Genomic DNA, 17,101 nt, shown 5'->3' on the forward strand with positions numbered 1-17,101 from the left:
ATGGCGGTTATCTTTTCCAGCCATCATCGGATACCTGAGACACAACTCTAGGATCCTATGCATATAATAGACATGCTCTGCTCCTAAGCTACGGCTCTCTGACCTTTAAGTTTGCAATGGGGTGTTAATACTTGGCAGCAAAATTTGCCCCTCGGTTTTTTGTGGGTGCTGATTTCTACTAGTGTATTCAGGCCGTGGAAGCTACCCGAACATCATGTACAGTAAGGCATACCTGAGGTGGCTTTGCCGGGCCTGTAACGTCAGCCCAGCCTTTACCTTAATTTATTTATTTATGTATTTATGTATTCCACTTGTAGCCCACCTTTCTCCAGCATGGGTTTAGGCCCGTGTCAGGGTACAAAACACAACTGACAGCAATAAAACAACCGTAAAAATTGACACATATCCATGGAAGACTGAACGCACTCGATTGGGAAAAGAAGAAAAAACAGCATCGTCAAATTTCACCACACATCACGGCAACAGCTCCTCAGAAGTCTCTGGCAACACTGCAGGGAAGCCAATTGGTGTGACTGCCGTGGCAGGGTTTGTGCTTTATGCAGGCAGCTACGCTGACGCCTAAGTTCGTTGTTCAAAATGAAGGAAACTGTAATAAAACGTGTCCTGAATACACTGCTTGTGGCAAGCGTCCCGTCATTTTGCTCTCTTTGCCGAACTTTCTTATTTGCCCGTTAGTTGGAAGGCGTTTTACTTTGGCCATTTTCAGCCTCCAGATTACCAACAGTTAGAATTTGTTTTCAGAAAAAAATGACATCCTGACTATCCATTAAAAACATTGTTATTTAAACAACCTTGCCAGTGATGCGTTTCGCAGGAAGAAACTAAAGGACCAGAATTTGCCCTGATTACCTTCCAACATGGAGGGCAGGGAACAGTGGGCGTTTCCCCACTTACCTGGGTGAGTGGTTGCTGCACGCTACTCCCAGTGCGCGTCATTTCTGGTAATAAAAAACCGATATTTTAAAAGCAGGAAAATTGCACGGATTTGATATCTGGGGAGAAAGGCAGTCTTTAAATAATGGACATCATTCTGTGGGATTCAGAGGTTTGGGGTTAAAGGCCACCTCCTCCCTGGTACTTAACATGCATGATTCTCTAGGCAACACAGAGGGGACCACCAATAGTCTGATGGAACTTATGTCTGATGGAACACAGCTCCTTCTTCCACCCGGAGCCCTTCGGGGATAGGGCGGTATAAAAGTCTAAAATATAAAATAAATAAATAAATAAATATAAAGAGGTCAACCCACACAGCTCTCTTTGCAGGTACTGAATTTCACTACTAATATCTCTTCCCCAAGCATTCCTCCAGCCCCCAACTTTGTGATCCCAGCAGGGTGAAATCACTAATAGCATTCTCAAGTACAGAACCAGAGATAAAGCAGGTATTGGCTGTCCCAAAAGATGAGAAAGTAAGTGCATGCCAAAAACAAAAGAAAATAAGCCAGGGGTTTCCACATTGTCACTTTCCCCTGACCTAGCCCATACTTTCATGGCAAGAACCACAGAAGAGATGAAATGTTAACAGGATCTTGACACACAGGGGTAGCTAGCACACTCCTCTGCTATAGACTGCCACTGCCAGCTCTCAGAGCACATTTCAGCTGATTGACACCACAACGCACAGGTTTACAACATAAAGCGCTCTTAGGCACTGGATGTTTACGGCCAGCATGGCAAAAGGGAGATGCGGTAGATAGCACAGCCTTGTTTAGTCTTACATTCCAATTTCTGAATTTTCTCTGATCTGGAGATCAATGGAGATAATCCAACTGCTGCTACTGCCATCATCATATATACAAGAGGAAACGCGTCACGTCTGATCATTTCTTCCTCCATAGCTCTTGGAAGTTCTTACAAACACCCAATTAATTTCCATTTTTAGCAAAAGCTCGTGGGTATGTTGTTAAAGTGATCACAGTAACTTGAAAACATAGTCCAAGGCACTGACCTTGGAGGTCAGGACCTCCCTGCTTTTAGCAGGCTCAGTTCTGCCTTGGAATCAGAGGTGGGATCCAGCAGGTTCTCACAGGTTCCCGAGAGTAGGTTACTAATTATTTGTGTGTGCCGAGAGCGGGTTACTAATTGGTGATTTTGCCACGGATTTTTGCCTTAGTTGCATGCCCCTCTCCTCCTCAGCAGTAGCACGCGAGAACTTGAAGCAGCCCTAGCAGGAGGTGCACCGGCGCGCGGCAGCCTTCCGCTTCGTGTGCATTCGGCTTCCGCCAAGGACCGGACAGCTGCCGCATCCTTGCCACAGCCCTTCAGGAATGCCCCTCCCGGAATGCCCGCCACGCCTTACATCGCGTGCCCCGCCCAGCCCCATTGGCGCTACGTCACAGTTTGAATCCCACCACCATGGGAACCTGTTACTAAAATTTTTGGATCCCGCCACTGCTTGGAATGTGTTTTTAAGTTATTTTTGAAATGTTCACCATAATTTGAAATGATAGTTCAGGGCAGGACTAGGCCTGCTAAAAGACATGGAATAAGGCCATGGCCTGGATCCCCAGGTAGGCCAGGGGGTGGAGCTGAGGCTGAGACTGGCCAATCTCTGGTTGCAGGGGCTGGGGCTGGGGTGTTCCTGGCTCCCTGCAGCACCTGGAGGCTTGCAAAAATTTGATGCATCAGCTTGCTCTGGCAAAACTGCTGTTGTACAAAACTGTTGTTGTGCCTCCATCGGGAGGCTGACTCTCTGGTCATGTGGGGGGCGATTTTGTACCCCCACATGACCAGATGGCGTGTGCCCAGAGACATGGGTTACCCAAGTCACCGCGAAGATACACCACTGCACCTGGCTCACATAGGTTCTGGAGAGTAAGTGGACACACAGCAGACCAAGTAAATGTTTAAGTTTTATATAAAGAGAAAGACCAAAAAAAAAAAAGTCAGCATGAACGGTCCTTCTGCATGAATAATTACATATGTATAAATAGCAGAAGATTAGCTGAAACCTAAAACAGAGTAAAGCACTCACAAATATGCAAATATTAGCACAGTTCTAGAAATCCATTTAGCGTTGGCCTTAGTTTCTTCCAGCAAGCGTAAGTCAAAGAAAAGTTATAGCATTTTAGGTAGGTTCAGAATAGAATAGCAACTCTAGCCCCATAGTAACTTTTTTTTAATAAGGATTCATCAATCATGGTCAGGTGAATCTAATTCAACCAATTAGAGCCAAATTTGAGTGGAACTTTCCGGAACCAAGCTTCTGGTCATACTTACATGTCAGCCAATTAATGACTCGGACCAGCCTGGCACAGATAATCACAACATCTCTTTAATGTTTTGAGAGTCTGAGACGGGTAGTTAATGCTCCCTGCTTGTTCTCACAACATCAAACAAGTGAAACAGAATCTAATCAGCAGTGAGTCAGCAGTGTGATGCAGCGGCCAAGAAAGCCAATGTGATTTTGGGCTGTACCAATAGGAGTATAGTGTCAAGATCGAGGGATGTAATTGTACCCCTATATTCTGCATTGGTCAGACCTCACCTGGAATATTGTGTACAGTTCTGGGCACCGCAATTCAAGAAGGATATTGACAAGCTGGAATGGGTCCAGAAGAGGGCAAAAAAAATGGTTAAAGGTCTGGTGTCCATGCCCTACGAAGAGAGGCTTAGGGAGCTAAAGATGTTTAGTCTGGAGAAGTGAAGGTTAAGGGAGGACATGATACCGTGTTTCCCCGAAAATAAGACAGTGTCTTATATTAATTTTTGCTCCCCAAGATGCGCTATGTCTTATTTCTTCAGGATGTCTTATTTTTCTGTGTTCTGTTCGTCGGGCATATTTCCAAACAAAAACTTTGCTATGTCTTACTTTCGGGGGATGCCTTATATTTCGCACTTCAGCAAAACCTCTACTATGTCTTATTTTTCGGGGATGTTTTATATTAGGGGAAACAGGGTAGCTATGTTTAAATATCTGGATGCCATGTCAAATAGGGAGCAAACTTGTTTTCTGCTGCCTCAGAGACTAGGACACAGAGTAATGGATTCAAGGTGAAGGAAAAGAGATTCCACCTAAACATTAGGAAGAACTTCCTGACCGTCAGGGCTGTTTGACAGTGGAACTCACTGCCTCCCGGAGGAGTTGCTTGAATTTCCTTCTTTGGATGCTTTTAAACCGAGGTTGATGAACATGTCGGGAGTGCTTTGATTGTGTGTTCCTGCATGGCAGGGGGTGGGACTTGATGGCCCTTGTAGTCTCTTCCAACTCTATGATTCTATGATTCTACTCAGGACAGAGCCCTCCAATTAAAGGAGGCAGAACAATTTCACAACCTGAGCAACTTGACCAAAGTTCTGACAATGACTGAATTTCTTGACATCCGTCTCTTGTCTTTCCCAGGAAGGGCAGGAAATCCCTTTGTCTAGGGAGATTTAGGATCACTTTGTGATGGGTGGCAGGACAACCGTAGTGGTTTCAGACAGGTTTATTTAGAGGCTAACAAAAGAACTATAGAACAGTTAGCAGCTAACTGAAGCTCTCAGTCTTAACTCTCCCAGGCAGTGCCGTAGGAAGGGAAAATGGTGCCCGGGGCAAAATGGCACCCCCCCCCCAACACGCCTCACTTACCTTTTAAAGCCTTAACCCTTTTAAAGAGCAGCCTGCTCTGGTCCGTGGAGGCGGCTTCCGAGGGTGCGTGGGAGCCGATTCTTCGCCCCCCCCCCTGTGCCTCGCACCGGGCGCTTGTCCCCTCCCCCCACCCTACCCTCCCCTCCCTCGCCATCCCATCCTATCCCATGGTAGCTTCGCCCTATGCTCTTAGATCTCAGCGCTGACTGCACTTCCCCACACCGCATTGCCTCTTTAACTTCACCCATCCATTTAAACTCTTCAAGGCAAACATCGCCACAACTGAGCAGACACATGAAGAGCGTCCTTTACACATGTCAGTCGAGAGCACGGTCTCTGTGTTAAGGATCATTTCAGTCTAATGTCCACATTCCCAGTCTGATGCAGTAGGTTTGCCAGGGGAAAAAAAGAAAGGGGGTGGGTGGGAGGACAGATAATGAGCCAGAAAGTAATTTATATTGAGGTCACCAAAATGAAGAATGGAAAAAGGGGAGGGAGACAGCACCAGCGCAAGACAGCAGGAATTATCTGTTCGATGGCAAACAACACAGCAGCAATTTATTTCTGGTAACTGGATTAAAAACATCCACTTCAGTTGTATTACTTTGACCTAATGCCCTGTTGAAGTCCTTTGTGTTCCTCCCACATAGTTAGTCCAGAGAAAACAACCTGGAGAGAAGCAATGAATGCAGAGATTGCCCAAAAAGTGACCAAAGGGGGCAGAGCGAAGGGTTTTCAGGATTGGAAGGAAGGATTTTGTCTTCAGCCCCAGAGAGCAGAGGTGGGATCCAGCAGGTTCTCACAGGTTCCCGAGAGTAGGTTACTAATTATTTGTGTGTGCCGAGAGGGGGTTACTAATTGGTGATTTTTTGCCAATGCGATTTTTTGGCCTTTAGTTCGCCCTCCTCTCAACCAGCAGTAGCAGAACTTGAAGCAGCCTCTGGCAAGGAGGTGCACCAGCGCAGCGCGGCAGCCTGAAAGCCTTCGCGCATTCGCTTCTCGCTCAATGACCCGGCATGGCTGCTGCGTCCCTGCCACAGCGCCCTGCCCAGGAATGCCCGCGCCCCAGAATTCCTGGCCACACCCCTCGTCAAGTTCCTCGCCTGTACCCCCACGTTGCTACATCACAGTTTGAATCCCACCACCATGGGAACCTGTTACTAAAATTTTTGGATCCCACCACTGAACGCATGGATAATGAATTATAAATATTACTGGATATGCTGTAGCTCAAATGGGATAATGGGAGTATTGGGGCCTGTTCTCAAAACATGGTATCTACAGTGTGGGCTGACTTCCAGAGCATGGCTCTAAAATGGTAATATGGCCGGGAGCGATCCCTGCACAATCCACAGAATAATCCAGAACAAATGAGGAATGCTGATTTAGTCCGCCCAATTTGGATAATTATAAACCATTTGCAAATTATACTGCTTGTGTTTCTGGAACAATAAATGGCCACTTTTTAAATTATTTTTTTCCTGAAGACGCCTCTTAACGGTAAGGTGAAATAAAACAAAAACCAACACAAGGTGGAAACCAGAAACCGTCATGTGAAATTTAAGCTCCAACTGTGGGTGCCCTCAAGTCGCAGCCAACTTATGGCAACTCCACAAGGTTTTAAAGGCAAGATTCAAAGAGAGGTGATTTGCCATGGCCTTCTCCTGCATAACAACCCCGGCATTCTTTGGAGGTCACCCATCTAACAAGGGTCGGCCCTGCTTAGCTTCTGAGATCTGATGGCATCAGAATAGCTTGGGACATCCAGGTTAGGGCTGTGGTCAGTGGTGGGATCCAAAAATTTTAGTAACAGGTTCCCATGGTGGTGGGATTCAAACTGTGGCGTAGCGCCAATGGAACTGGGTGGGGCATGACAGGGGCATGGCCGGGCATTCCAGGGGTGGGGTATTAATAATTTCTCTGTTACTGTAAAAAACTCTTACTGTAAACAAAAAAGTTCCTAATTTCCAGCTGGTATCTTTCTGTCCATAATTTAAACTCATTATAGCAAGTCCTATCGTCTACTGCCAACAGAAACAACTACTTCTCCTCTAATTGACTGCCTGTCAAATACTTAATACTTTCAAATACTTAATTTTGTTTCTAGAAATCAAAAGAAGGATACTTTCCTTAAACAAGGAACTTTACCATATTTCTAAAACATGTTTTTAACACAGCCCAACAGGGAGAATTATCTCCCATTTTCTACCTTCACTAACCAACCACATAGAAAACAACAGGGCTTTATGATTTTTGGACCTAATGGAATTTCTAACGGAAAAGCAGACCCAATTAGTAACCCCCTCTCGGGCACACACAAATAATTAGTAACCCACTCTTGGGAACTGGTGAGAACCTGCTGGATCCCACCTCTGGCTGTGGTTCCAACCAGGGCTCTCGAAACTTTTCATCCAAAATAAAACAGACAGATGGTCACAACTGGCAAGTAGTTCAAGCGGTGAATCCTCACCGCATAAATTGCAGGAATCACAATAGCAATCTCCATCATATTTAATTAGAAAAAGAAATCCCATCTTTTTTGTGATGGATGAAAGCATTGAGAGATTCCAAGGGTAAACTGGATGCATTGCTGATAAATGCAGAACCAGTTCCTTTCCAAAGAATCGGCAATCTTCACTATACCCTGTTATTGCACATAGAGACCTAAGTGAAATGGTAACTTCATCTGCCATTTCCTCCTGCCCTCCCCCGCTCCACGCCTTCCATTCGACCAGTTCTGGTCACCGCATCTCAAAAAGGATATTGAGGAGATAGAAAAAGTACAGAGAAGGGCAACAAGGATGATTGAGGGACTGGAGCACCTTCCTTATGAGGAGAGGCTGCAGCATTTGGGACTCTTTAGTTTGGAGAGGAGACGTCTGAGGGGGGATATGATTGAAGTCTATAAAATTATGCATGGGGTAGAAAATGTTGACAGAGAGAGCCTCTCTTTCTCCACAATACTAGGAACCAGGGGCATTCATTGACTTATGAAAATGCTGGGGGGAAGAATTAGGACTAATAAAAGGAAACACTTCTTCACGCATTACTGTATAGATTGGTGTTTCGAATAGGCTGTCACAGGAGGTGGTGCTGGTCGCTAACCTGGAATAGCTTTTAAAAGGGGGAGGCTTGGACAGATGTATGGAGGAGAAGTCGATTTATGGCTACCAATCTTGATCCTCTTTGATCTGAGATTGCAAATGCCTTAACAGACCCGGTGATCGGGAGCAACAGCCGTAGAAGGCCATTGCTTTCACCTCCTGCATGTGAGCTCCCAAAGGCACCTGGTGGGCCACTGCGAGTAGCAGAGAGCTGGACTAGATGGACTCTGGTCTGATCCAGCTGGCTTGTTCTTATGTTCTTATGTTCTTATGTTCTTATGTCACAGCCTGGTCCGGACTAGACGGCGAGGGGAAGGCGTGGAGCACGTGAAGGGGAGGGAGACAGGAGGAAACGGCGGATGAAGTTACAATTTCACTTAGACCTTTATGTGGAACAGGGTATGTGCATCCCAATATAATCTTTCACTATTGGTCACACTGACGACATGACTTCATGGGAACAGGCTCTGGTACCCTAATTATTCTGCAGCTTTGAAGCCATGGAGGATGGCCGATCTATAACTCCTCCGTTCCTGAATGGAGAAAAGCCTTTTCAAACACCGGGGCCTGACAGATGATTCCGCCAATATTTGTCTGCTTTCACAAAAATTGATTCTTTGGGCTGAGAACCAGAACAATTCGAGAAAGGAGCGTTTGATGGGGGGGAAAGAAAGAAAGGTTATGTGGCTGTCAGAGTCTTCCTTGGCGGAGCGTCGTGTGTTTCTTTGTAATTCCATTCTATTTGGGGTTTCCTGAAAACTGCAGTTTCTTTTTCCACTACAGGTATTAAATGAGTCTTGTGTAACTTACAAAGGCAGCATTTTGGGTGTTACTAACGACCACTGCTGTCAACCCTGAATATATTTGGGATCTTCGTACCAGTGGCACTATGGTACTACTGTCCTTAACATTTCATGGGCTTTTTGTTCTGGTATTGACCCTTTTCTCTTTGTGTATGTGTAACCCCCATGCTCAGAATGGGTTGACCCAGTAAGGGGTGGAGACTCAAAGCAGCAGAAGGCTGCAGAGCTCATGTAGTTTGGAGGAGACAAGGCTACCAGACTCGGACCTTGATTTTTATAAGCCTTTAACACCTTGTTAAGGGTTTTCTGTGTTTGTAATGGGTGAGAGTTCTCCTGGAAACCTTCATCATGTTCAATCCTGTTCATCAAGCCCTTGGAGTCTTCAGGAGCCAACCCACTTGCAAAGAAGAATTGGAGTTGGCAGTATCAGTAGACTGTAAATATAAGGACTTGAAAATGCAACCTGAACAGGACCTTGAAGTGTGATGTTAAATGTTGATGTTTGATGTTAAGAAAGTAAACCATTTTGTTTTTAAAATGTGTTGTTGCAAACTCATTCCAAGTTCTGCCCCACAGAACCCACAGATAGTGGTTACATATGCTTCATGTGTGAGTCTTTAAGGCACAACTGTAATCTGAGTTGTTTTTGCAGCAACAGATCATCAGCTAGAAATGTCCAGGCTCAGATAGGTCTGACAATTCCCATCAGCCTCTGCCAGCATGGCCAAGTAGCAGGGCTGATGGGAATTGTAGTTCCTGAACATCTGGAGGGCCATAGTTTGAAGACCCCTGGACTAATACAACAAACATGGGTATTTTTAAAAATTTAGGGTTGGGGTTGTTTTTTTTGGGCGGGGGTTGTTGTTTTGCTTTGTTTTGTTTTAAAAGAGATGCAGATAATTGCTTCTGTGTGCCTGTCAACAAAGAAAGGCAGCTGTTTCCAAGAGAAAACCCTAATAATGTCCTTTATGGCACACAGGTTGATGCTACTAAAAGACCAAAAGGACTGATGCAAAGATCCACCTTCTGTTCTTAAGAATGGTGACTTATGGGGACAGGATAGTAGTGATGGCATATTTGCATGAAGCCAGGTATGCACGCTCTAATGTATATACTGTCAAAAAGCATAAAGTGATGCAGTGATTCCAAAATAGCATCTGGGAGTCCTGGGTTCAAATCTCCAGTCTGCCATGAAATCACAATGAGTGACGTTGGGTCAGTCACTTTCTCTCAGCCTAACCCACATCAGTGGGTTGTTGTGAAGATAAAATGGAGAAGGGGAGAACGATTCTGTAAGCTGCTTTGGATCCCCACTGGGAAGGAAAATGGGGTACGTAGAGTAATAAATACAGAGTGAAGGAAAATGTATCTTTCCACCAGTAAAATGCAGGCCGCTAGCACAGACCTCAGTTTGCAGAACTGTGAAGAATTAGACTGCTACTTCACGTACAACTGACAACGGCTGTCCGAATGTGTGTTTAAATGTTATAGGGTTAATTGACTTGTAGATCGCGCTACAGATATGGAAATATCTTCGCTGTGGCCAACCAGGACACGCTCACAATATCTCTGTAGTCGAAAGCCCGTTCATTAAGTTCTGGTTCCGTTTCAGTTCTCTTTCAGCTCATTTCTATGCGTGTCCACTTAGAAGTCAAGTTCCACCGTGATCAATAGGACTTAGTTCCAGGGAAGTCTTCCTAGGACTTCGCCGTTAAACTGCATCCAATTAAATGGCTGAGCTATCGGTCTCTACCGGGGCAATAATATGTATTTCATCCATCCCCGCCACATAGGCTGAAATTGGCACAGAGTAAATTTCAAAATGCCTTAATAACCATAGCTCTTGCGATTAAGCTCTTCTGAAACGCTGTAAGAAAGATTAATAAAATGTAAAGCGTAAACAGAGCTATTGTCTGAACATTTCTAAATTCCTTCTCGTTCATTAGAGATGTGTCCTTGAAGTGATTTATTCAGTCCATTTGAATTGAGATGTATATTCTGCGCTGAAAAAAGTTTAACATTTCCAAAGGAGGATTTATTAATCAGCCCTCCCTCCAAGCATTGATTCCGTGGCTTCTTACAGGCATTCTTAGTACTTAGTGGGGTGGCTAAAAGGAAATGAATAATTCCAGATGTACAAGTGGCATTTAATGGTGCCATGTGAATTGATTAATTTGAGTCAACTTTAAAGCTAGGAGGGTTTATCTTTTATTGCCGCAACATCATCCATCAGTGTATTATTTACAAGTCTGAAGCATCAATTTCCCAGGGAGATAGGAGCTCTTCAGTGCTTTATTTATGCATAAATGTTGCCTAATCTCATACACCGGTTTTATTTTCCCTCATGTATCCCTTTATGCCACATTCACAATTTGCCGAGTTGCAATTAGGACCGTCTCTCGCAAGATAATTGCAATTAGATATTATGCAATTTTGCATGGGTAGCTATCTTGGCTTGTTATGTGTCACTCAGCTGAGAGCTGCACATTTTGACGAACGTTCATGAGCTGGTTTCGAACACCTTGCTTTGAATACAAAAAGTATAGGGTTGCCAAGTCCAGTTTGGGAAATTCCTAGAAATTTGGGGATACAGCTTGAGGAAAGTGAGATTTTGGGGGGAGAAAAGACAAATGGGACCATAAAAGGTGTTTACGAGGAGGTTAGCTGGCCCCTTGTTTATTGTATCATTTGAATATTCCATTTTATATTAATACTCTTCTTCATTCGTTTTCAAACAATACATTTTCCCCTTTTCCCCCTCCCCCCTGTATTTTCTTCATAATTTTATCAAACAAACAGCAGTAAGTTCATTCTTTGTAATCTCTTCTCCCATATCTCCTCATTGACTCCAGCTTCTTTCATCCAGTCCACATATATTGTCCATATCTTCAAAATTTCGCCACAGTTTATTTTTTTGTTATTATATCGGAAATGTCCAGTGTCACGTGTTCCCAGATATATTCCAACCATTTCTGGATTGTCCATTTTTTCTTTTCTTTCCAGCCTAAAGCTATTGTTGCATGTGCTGCTTTGATCATTATTTTATACATATAGCTATATTTTTTTATCTACCCTTCTATCCTCCATTACATCCATGAACATTAAATCATTATTTATCCCAATATTAATCTTCACCAGTTTCTCGATATATAACATTACGGTTGTCCAAAAAATTTTCACTTCTATACATTCCGTCCACATATGACTATAATAATATGCCTCTCGGTTCTCAAGAATGCCAGCATTTATAAATTGAGTCCTTTAATCATATATGCTAGTTGTTTTGGTGTTCTATACCTTTTCAATATCACTTTTCTTTCCAACTCCATATATTTCTCCATCTTTATATTTTTCCAACTGTCTATTAAATTTTCAGTTTTCCCAGTGTCTAGAAAACCTTCCTTCTCCCATTTTTGATTCAACGTTCTTATCATAAACTCTTTGTCATCAACCATATACTTATATATATGTCCCAAAATTTTCCCTTAGTTCAAAACATTTAGCCATTATATATTCTCCTCTTATTCGTGAAACCTTTATCCTTTCCCAAATGCCCCTCAAGACCAACCAGTTCTCATTACCTCCTAATTCTATAAAATTTTGTAATGTCATAATTTCTCCTCCTTCTCTTATCAAATTTGCAACAGTTTGAATTCCTTATCTTTTCGATATTTTTATCACTTTTTTCCCATCTTTTCCGGCCACACTTGCTAAAGGTGCCACGGCTAGAGTGCCGGGCATCCATTTACCTCTCCATTTTTCCCATATATCTAGTAGAGCCTTTCTTGGCTCTATTGCAGTTTGGTTCCCTCTCTTCAACTCATTATTAAATATTCCATAAACACCAGTCCCTTCATTTATTTCATTTTCAAACTTAACCCATCCTTCAACATTTTCCTCATTTATATTCAACAGACTTTTAATCTGGAATGCTTCATAGTACTCTTGCATTTTAGGTATCCCCCAGCCCAAATAATTTTTCGTCATATATATTGTCTTATTCATAATTCTTGGATTTTTTTTTATTGAACACCCAAGCTTTCAGCTTTCTATCCCATTCCTCAAATTGCTTCTTCTTAATTTCTAAAGGAAGAGTTTGAAATAGATAAAACATTTTCGGCATTATACACATTTTTAATGTTTTGATTTTTCCTGTAATCGATAAGGTCTTCTTATCCCATTCTTTTAATTGTTTTAATATTTTTATTATATTTATTGTATTTAAACATTAAACATCTTCTCCTTTCTATGTGTTATTATAATACCTAAATATTTAATCTTTTTTACTAGTCATCTTTCTAATTGTCTTTTTTCCACATTAACCCCCATTATTTCTGTTTTTTTCCATATTAACTTTTAATCCAAGTTTGCCACCCTTTACCAACTGCACCACACGGGCTGTCTTACAAAACATACTAATGCCCATTTTTCCGCTTGTATGTTGCCTAGAATGTCCATTAACAAGACAGGGAGACAGATATTAGATAACTTTTTCAAATACTACAATGACTTTATGAAAATTGAGAGATTTGGGGACCTTCTTATATTGCCTGCCCACCTTTCTGTAGGTATGAAAGTCCAGCGGAATTTTTACCAGAACAAATTAAAAATAGGCTCAATGGCACAAAGCAGGAAGGAGTTTGCTAGCTCTGAATGTGAACAAGCGAGAGAGCATCAAAAGAGCAAGCAGAAAAGCAAAACTGATTGTAGGGAGCAACAAAACCCAAATATTAATGACACGGAGACTTTGCCACAGGTATGCTCCAAACATTATACATCTTGTGTATGGATGATCAAGGAATGCTGCATAATTCTATAACACTGGCACTAGACGCAACTCACTACTCAGTTACAAGACACAGGACTGTTATCATAGATTGCCAGGAGAGATTTGTTCGCCACTGAAGCGAAGTATCATGATAGATGCTTGACAATCGAAAGGAATTGAGGGTTGCAGAAGTTAAAAAAGCTGGCAACACCATCTGATACTTGCAAACAAATGGCAGAATCTCCAGCCCTGGCATCTTCATGTATCAAAAACAGTGTTGAAGCGCAAATCGACATATTGAAATGTTCTGGCTGACATGTAAAGTTGTCAGGTCTAGGCTGGGAAATACCTGGTGATTGGGGAGGGTGGAGTCTTAGGAAGGGGAAGTTTGGGGAGGGGAGGAGTCTCAGCAGGATAGAATATCATACACTCCACTTTCCAAAGCAATGTTTTCCCATAGTCACTGATCTCTATTGTCTGGAGATCAACTGTAATGTACAAATTCAATTAAATCTATATATATAAATGTGAAATACCACTCACTCACTCACTCACTCACTCACTCACTCACTCACTCACTCACTCACTCACTCATCAACAGAACTCAAAAACCACTGAAGCCACACACATGAAATTTGGCACACCTGTTCCTCACGTACTCCAAGTGCTCACTAAGAAAAGATTTCCCAAAATATTCACTTTCACTCGATTTATTACCTATTTACTGTTTTAACTGCTCATCTCTGGCCATCTGCGTGAACATTCTAAGGGCAAACCAACCACTCAGTCCACAGACATGCTGCACAAACATTCTAAGGGTGACAGTTACACACCAGCAGCTTCATGTCCTTCACCAACTGCACTCTACCACCGCCCTCCACAACGCATGTGAACCTATTTGAAAACAAACCCATCAGTCCACAGACAGGCTGTGAGGAAATATGCTGCATGTCACCCCAAAGTTCACAAACAGGCTGTAAAAAAGTATGCTGAATGTCACCCCAAAGTTAATAGACAGGCTGTGAAAAAGAACTCCTCCACCTACCCTCACATTAACAACACCGCTACAGCCAAATACTATCAAAACAGATTACAAACCACACTATCACCTTGGACTACTAAACATTTGTCGGGTTTTGCATATGGACATCACATTGCTTATTGGGGAGACAAGTTTATTGCTCTCGGCCTCCGATCACCCTGTGCTTGGTGTTGTGCTCTGAAGTGGCAGGATGAGTCCCCAGGAATGTGCTGCAGTGGCAGTCCAGTCGAGCTCCCTGCCTTTCAACCCTACCCTGAACCTCTTCACAGTCTTCTCACTCATCAGCATCCAATGGCAGAACATTTCCTTTCTGCATCCCAAAAATACAACAGCTGCTTCCAAATGACATCTTTTGGAGCCCACCAGGTGAAAGAGAGCAATTTCATGCCAACATTCAAAATGCACGGGCAGGTCTACTGAATGCTGAATGTCACCCTGAAATTCATAGAGAGGCTGTGATGAAGTATGCAGGCTGTCACCCCAAAATTCACAGACAGGCTGAGAGGAAGCATGCTGAATGTCACCCCAAGGCTAACAGACAGGCTGTGAAAAAGTATTCCTCGACCAACCCTCACGTTAACCAGACCGCTACAGCCAAATACAATCAAAACAGATTACAAACATATTACAAACCACGTAGCGAAGCACGGGCTTCCTGCTAGTAAATAAATAAAATAACTAGCCCCCGGCAGGCTTCATGTGTAGGAGTGGGGAATCAAACCCGGTTCTCCAGATTAGATTCCACCACTCTTAACCACTACACCAGGCTGGCCTCAACTGACTTCAGGCAAAACCAGCAAGAAGTTCTGAAGGGAAATGAGAAGCAGAGGTGGTTTGCCATTGCCTTCCTCAGAGCCTTTCTTGGTGTTCTCCCATCCCAGCACAGACCCTGATTAGCTTCCAAGATCTGATGTGACTGGATTATTCTACGGCACGCCATCTTCCTTCTGGTCCTTCCAATAATAGGTGGCATAACCAAAAAACATTTCTGCAGGCAGCCGTTAGGGGGCGCCCTGCTGCAGTGAGCAGTTTCAGCTGCTTTGCAAAAGATTTTTGCAATATGTCGAGAGATGTAAGAACGGTTTTAATTAGGGGAACCGTGAAATCAAAGTAAAAGAAGAATAATGAGTCTGACAACCTCTGAAGTCTGGGAGGGAAGCAGATTCAGAAATACATATATCAGTTAATGGCCAATAAAATGCTTGTGGAATGTACCGCCGTTAAAACTGATATATTTCAGTTCCAATTAAAAGAAGTTACAATGAGCAAATTTTATCTGCTGTGACAGGTGCGTCTATTCATTTAAGAATAAATTTAAGAATGTAGGGGTAAAAAAAAATAATCTGACAAGATGTTTTAATTCCGCGAGAATGTTGGAAAGGAACGAGCGGAGATTGCGAGATACAATTAATTAGGAGCGGGCGTTGGAGATATTTGTAGTACCAGGTAACCTTTTGAAAACAAAGTGAGATAATTTTGGAATCAAACACAGTTTCTCCAGCAGTCTCAAGCCTGAATGTCTTTGTGTATCTGGCTGGGTAAACTGAAATCGGATTCGAGCAAAATCTCTAATTTATTATGGAATTGTTTATGGAGGCTAGCCAGGTCTTTTTACGTCTCAGAGGCTCATTCCGCATATGCAGAATGATGCACTTTCAAACTGCTTTCAGTGCTCTTTGAAGCTGTGCGGAATAGCAAAATCCACTTGCAAACAGTTGTGAAAGTGGTTTGAAAAGGCATTATTTTGCATGTGCAGAAGGGGCCAGAGTCTAAGCCGGGTCACTCCTAGTTAGTACTTAAATGGGAGAACACCAAGGAATACCACCACTATGCAGTGGAAAGCAGTGGAAAGCCACCCGTCAGTTTTTTGCCTTGAAAACCATACCGGGTTGCCCTAAATTGGCTGCGACTTGACAGCACATCACACACAAAACTATTTTGCCATTTTATGCATAGAAAAAAGTGTATGTTTTTTGGCCAGGGATCAAAGTCCTAGTTGTCATATAAGTAAGCAAATAAATGAAAATGGGTGCAGATATTCATTGATACTTTCTTGTTGTAGTATGCCCACAAGTTGTGCCTTGTGTCTCAACATACTTTTTTCCCAGGATAATAATCAACTGCTGAGAAGTCTGTGACTTATTAGGTGTTAACCTTTACGATGACTAACCTGGCCTAAAAGCCACAGTTGACCATAAACTAAAGCAAAAATAAATAAATAAATCATGTTATCCTGAATAAATTCCACCAGGAAACCTCGCCAATATTTTGGCCACCTTGACGTGAATGAATTTCATATCGAAACCCATTTGAAGGAGTCAAAGCTTCATCTCAAATCTTGCTTCTGTGTCGCCCTAAATCTAGGGCCCTCCACGGCTCATGAAGAGTCACGTTTGTCGTTACCATCAATCCAAACGACCATCTTCAGTTCCATCCCTGGCACTTCAGGGAGGGTTGCAGTTTACCCATCCTTCAAGCTGTGGGAACCAACTGTTAGACACAAGTCCTACCAGGCAAGGGTCTGCCCGTTATCCTGAAACATGGGGTAGATACGACACTGAAAAACAATGCTCAGAAGAGCAATAGAAGCATGTCCAAAAGGCACACACGGCTTGAGCCACTTATTACTGCCTTAAATATTCAGCAAAAAGCTAGGCCAGGGGTCTGCAACCTGTGGCTCTCCAGATGGTCATGGACTAGAAATGTTCTCCAGATGTTCATGGACTTCTATTCCTCTGGTTTAGAGTCCCCCTGTCATCTAGGGGACTTATTCTTGTCCTGTTTCCCCCT

This window comes from Sphaerodactylus townsendi, linkage group LG07 (genome assembly GCF_021028975.2).
Source record: "Sphaerodactylus townsendi isolate TG3544 linkage group LG07, MPM_Stown_v2.3, whole genome shotgun sequence".
Taxonomy (NCBI): Eukaryota; Metazoa; Chordata; class Lepidosauria; order Squamata; family Sphaerodactylidae; genus Sphaerodactylus; species Sphaerodactylus townsendi.